The following is a 6,000-nucleotide window of genomic DNA, read 5'->3' as shown; positions in this document are numbered from 1 at the left end:
GAAAATGTGCTTGATGACCCACTACCTATTGATGATAGTTTTCTTGATGAGCAGTTAGCTGGAATAAATGTTGCTAATAGTACTCCTTGGTATGCTGACTACGCTAATTACATTCTTGCTAAATATCTACCACCTAGCTTTACATACCAGCAAAAGAAAAATTTCTTCTATGATTTAAGACATTACTTTTGGGATGACCCACATACTTATAAAGAAGGAGTAGATGGTATTATTAGATGTTGTGTCCCTGAGCATGAACATGGGCAAATCCTACGAAAATGTCACTCCGAGGCTTATGGACGGCATCACTGTAACATCCCAAATTTTCAATTTGGATGTTAAACATAGGTCATCATATGCATATCATTTTTTATTTGCATTTGGTTGTGATCCAAGAAATCTTAAGCAACTCAAGGACCCAAGCAGAGAGTTGAAGATTTCACAAATTTTCATATTTGAATTTTTTTCAAATTTTAAAAGAGGATCAATTTGATTTTAATATTTTTCTCCTCAATTATTTCTAATAATAAAAATAAATGAGAGAAGATAATATGACTTCTTCAAAAGAGAGGAATATTGGAGGAGAAATTTTAAAATCAAATTAATATTTTATTGGTACTTTATTTGCTATTTTATTTGAATTGGAAAAAAATATGCAATTTTGAAAATTGCATTTCTAGGCCAGAAAAATGTTCACCGTGTCCTAAATAATAGGTTTGGATGGCAAAAACTGTTTCTCGTATTTTTAGAATTTTTTTATATTTTATTAGGATTTTTCTTTCGGGTGAAATTTAATTAAAAAACTTTGTTGCCCCACTGGGCCGAAGGCCCAGCCGTGCTCGTGCCGCCGCCTCCGTCGCTCGTGCGGATGCCGAACTCTAGCAAGGAGGAGTCTGCGTCGGACTGCGCCGCCCCCTCACGCAAGCCGCAGCCCCCCGACTCTTTATAAGCAGCCGCCTTCTCCTCACTACCCGCGTCCGCGCCGCCGCCGCCGCATCGCCCCGTCGCCAATGTCGCCTTGCCCTCCGAAGCCGCTGGAGCCGTGCCGAATCTCGCCTTTGACATCGCCGTCATTTTTCTCCGTCTAACTAGTAAAAACCATTCGGTTTTCCTTGGTTTTCTTTCGGGTTTTTTTCGGTTTAGGTTAGATCGGGTTTTTCTATTTATTAGGTTATTTAGCGAACGTTCGTCGGTTATTTTCTGTTAACACATGATTTTGGTTCGTTAGTTCCTGTTAGTGAATGTTCATTCGTTAGGTTTTTCTTTCTTTGTTTATTTTTCCGCCAGGGACCTATCCGCGAATACTCTTATCACAGATTAGTCCTTGATGTTCAAACCCTCGCTACTTTTTTCTCGGTTGTCCAATTCAAGTGAAACCAAGGCCAAAATCTTCCTCTTGTTCCCCTCTGTACAGATAACCAACTTGGACATGATTTTGACAAATTAAAATTTGGTTTCAAGTAGATTTGTTTTCGAACTTTTTTTGATCGCAAATTGAGTTTCGTAGCTCCGATTCGATTGATTCTTTTTGCAAATCGGAGCTCTTCAGTTTAAATTTTAGTTTGCATCTTTTCTCTTGAGTTTTTCCCTTGCATATTATGCTTGAGTGCTTATGTATGCTATTGTTTGTTCACAATATAGTTTCCAGAGTGCGAGGCTTGCTACTACGAGTCACTAGGGTTTTCAGATCGTCAGCAAGGCAAGTAACACTTTGATCATACCCCTTTATTACCCAGTTTTTATGCATTAGTTTCAACCCTCACACATTGCATGAGTAGGATCTGATTAACATGTGGGTATTGGGAAGTAGTTGATTAGGTAGAACCTATTGTCCTTTCTTCAAACCTTGGGAGTTGTTACGTTATGCTTATACTTCTATGCTATGCTCGTAGACGTGGTTTGGTTTTGAGAGAATTCATGAAAGATGTGAGATATTATTATTAACTAAGGTTTAACTTAAGGTGGCTACTTTAACACACATCTGGGTGGATTGGTTTGTGGGCACCTGGGGAATGTAGTGTTGTCCAAGGAGAATCCCGGGGTATCCGTGTGATTTTTCCTATGGTTTACCACCCAGGCTCAAAGGGATCATTATGTTATTCATGCTGGAAACTTTCGTGTGCAGCCACATGCCATTATGGGGTCTGGCATAGTTGAGTAAGTTGTGGGAAACCTTTCCATTACGGACTAGCAGATGCAGGGGGTTGTAGGTGTACTGGCCTATCTTCGGTTAAGGGGGCCTCTTTAGAAAGACTGTGTCTCGGTCATCCGTTTCTCAAACATCATGTAGTCCGAGAAATCCAATGGAGGAGATGGAGTCTTGTGGGGAAAAGTGCGCAAACCTCTGCATAGTGTACAAAATAATCATGATTAGTCGTGTCCCCAGTTATGGACATCTTGAGTATCTGGTGCTTGAATTACTATGTTGATCTCATCACTTTACTAAATTAATTTGTGGGGTTATTTATTATTAATTTGGGATTGATATGGGGTTACCATTCTCAATATTTGAACAAACTTTGTAGTTAAATAAAATGTATTCCTTTGTTGTAGGGAAAACTAGCTTTTTGCAAATGATAACCATAGAGCCTCCACCAGCCATATATGCATATAGTTATAGTTGTTACTTGTTCATTTCTCTATAGTGTTATGTTGCTAGCATATTCCATGTGCTGAACTACACAGGCTGCAACGTATTATGTTGTAGAGTTTTCGGACGAAGAGTAAGGTGCGCTAGGTCGTTCTCGTGCACTCAGCTATGCCGTTGGAGTTGATGGGGAGTCATTTACCTTCGAAGCTTCCGCAGCTATCTTCTTTAGATGGCCTTCAGCCATATTATTGTATTTAAGTTCTCTTTTGAGACATTCGATGTAATAAGTGTGTGATTGAAATCTGTTATAAATCCTCGACTACTATGTGTGTCGGCATTACTGAACTAGGGATGACACTTATGCACAGAGATTTGACCGTCTAAGGTCGGATAGCTATGAGATGGTATCAGAGCACACGCTGACTGTAGGATGCGACCACTAAGATAAGCCATAGGATCCTCTTCTCTACTCATTTCTGACTCTTCTCCATTTTCTACTCTATAGATGGTGGACCCAGGGAACAAGTTTGCTCAACCGGATGATGACACCCCGTTTGGACGACACTTGAAGGAAATCACTAGGTACTTGAGCATTGGAATACCAAGCTTCACCGGGACCTACACCGCCACTCTACCTGAAGAGGAGCGCTGGACAATTCATGTACATGTTCGAGGAAGGACATTCACACCAGTTACTGAGCCCATAGAGTTTTCCTTTGATGCACCAACCTGGAGTCTAGGAAAGAGCACGACAGCCCACATCACCATGGGACGCATTGCCGAGGTATACCAAAGGGATCTTAAGGACACCATCTACCAGATATGTGGCCGCCGAGATGAGCAATGGGAGATGATTTGCACCAGGAGGGATAAATCCATTACAGCCTACATCCAGGAGTTAAACAAACACATTCGTCTTCAGGAGAACCAGATGTGTGCCAGCATGATAGACATGAAGAAAGTAATGACCATGAACATGGAGATAGAAGAGGAACTCAAGTCTACATGCGATGGATATGAAGAAGAAATTGCAGTACTACTGGAGAAGAATGAAGACCTGAGGAAGAAGTTAGGAATATTCAAGGGAGATCCCGCACCTGAGGAGGACAACCGCCCCGAAGACTACATCATCATCGACGACACCGACTCCGACCCCGATAGTGATGATGATTACAAAGACGAAGCTGGAGCAAATATCATGGAGTCTTCCACCGATCAAAATTTCTAGTCGGCCACCATATCATCAGTAGTATTTCCCCCATGTATATAGTAGTAGTCCGAGTATTTTGTAACGGTAGGTTAGATCGATTGTATGACCCTGTTTGAATTGAGTGGTGTGAAATGAATGTGTTTGTCTCATGTGCATATAGGTAGTGATCTCTCTTTAGACCTCACTCTATTCTATTCTCACCCCTCTAAACCTATCAGATGCCTTTGAGACGTGACCCCGGATTTTTCTTCCCACCGGAGCTCAATCAGTTGATCCAACAGCAGAATGCCTTGATGCAGTTGCTAGTACAGAACCAAGGCAACAACAACAACAATCCACTACCACCACCTCCAGTTGACAACTTAGCCCATTTTCTGAGGTTGAATCCGCCGGTGTTTTCCAGTAGCACCAAGCCGATTGTTGCTGGTGACTGGCTCCGCGGGATTGGAATGGAGCTGACCACCGCAGGTTGCACAAATGCTGAGAAGGTGTGCTTTGCCGTACATGAACTGGATGGACCCGCAGCCTCCTGGTGGGAGAATTACACAACCACTTTCCCCATAGCCAATGTCACATGGGATCAGTTTCAGCAAGCTTTCCACATAGCCCACGTCTCGACCGGAGCCATGAGCATGAATAAGCACGAGTTTCGTGACTTACGCCAGGGAAATCATACTGTGGCGCAGTACGTGGATGAGTTTAGTAAGTTATCTCGCTATGCCCCAGATGATGTGGCCACAGATACCGCAAAGCATGAGAAGTTTATGGAAGGGCTGAATGATGAGCTGAGTATGCAGTTGATGGTGGCAACATTTGCTAACTACCAGGAGTTGGTAGATAGGGCTCTTATGATCGAAGGCAAGCAACAACAGATAGAGAGCCGCAAAAGAAAGTATGGACAAGGGAAGTACAACTCTGGAGCTCAGCAGAAGCCTCGTTTTACCCCAAACTCGGGAGGATACACCCATAACCATGGGAGGCACACTAACAATGGAGGAATTCCACACAACCATAGTGGACCTAAGAGTGGGAATGGGAATGGAGGAAGCAACAGCCGGAACCGTTCCAACCCAGCCATACCCGCTAAGAAGCACATAAGCCATGTCACCTATTACAAGTACGGGAATACTAGACACTAAGCCAATGATTGTCCTGAGTTGAAGAATGGCAATGTAAATGGAAACTCTGAGAAGAAGCCCAACCCCTTCACCAGAGGTCAGGTGAACCACGTCAATGTGGAGGAAGTTGAAGAGCAGCCCGATGCAGTTATCGGTAAGTTTTTGATTAAGTCATTTACTGCAATTGTTCTTCTCGACACTGGTGCATCGCATTCATACAAATCAAGGGGATTTGTGGATAAGTTTAAGTTGCCCACCAAAGCCCTTAAGACACCTATGTTAGTAAGCTCGCCACGAGCAGAGTATATGGCAAGCAGAGGATGTTTCGAGATGCCGTTGACCATAGGTAGGCATGTTTTCCCTCAGACCAAATAATTTTGGAGTCACAAGGATTGGATGTGATGCTAGGCATGGATTGGCTATCGATATATGGAGGAAACATTAACTTTGCTAGTAAGTCAATTATACTCACCAACCCTGAGGGAAAGAGGATCAAGTATGTATCTAGGCATGCGCCAAGGAGGACCCAAGTAAATTCCCTCTCGGGAGTTGTTCAGGAAGAAGTGCCTGTTGTGAGGGATTTCCCGGATGCATTTCCCGAGGAACTAGCAGGCATGCTGCCAGATCGAGACATATAATTTTTGATAGAGTTGTTGCCAGGCACCAGACCAATATCGAAGAGACCGTATCGGATGCCCGCAAATGATCTGGAGGAAATCAAGAAGCAAATTAATGAGTTACTGGAGAAAGGTTACATTCAACCAAGTTCATCACCATGGGGATCCCCAGTGCTCTTAGTTGAAAAGAAGGATGGATCTTTAATAATGGTTGTTGATTATCGAGCATTGAATGAGGTGACAATCAAGAACAAGTACCCACTACCGATGATCAATGATCTGTTTGACCAGCTGCAGGGAGCTAAAGTATTCTCCAAGATCAATCTTCGATCAAGATACCACCAGTTTAAGATCCGAGAATAGGATATACCTAAGACAACTTTTACCACAAGGTATGGGCTATATGAGTACATGGTCATGTCATTTGGATTGACTAATGCCCCTACCTATTTTATGAGTATGATG

This window comes from Triticum aestivum, chromosome 3A, assembly GCF_018294505.1.
Source record: "Triticum aestivum cultivar Chinese Spring chromosome 3A, IWGSC CS RefSeq v2.1, whole genome shotgun sequence".
Lineage (NCBI taxonomy): Eukaryota > Viridiplantae > Streptophyta > Magnoliopsida > Poales > Poaceae > Triticum > Triticum aestivum.
The sequence above is the reverse complement of the archived record's forward strand: the minus strand, read 5'-3'. Positions refer to the sequence as shown.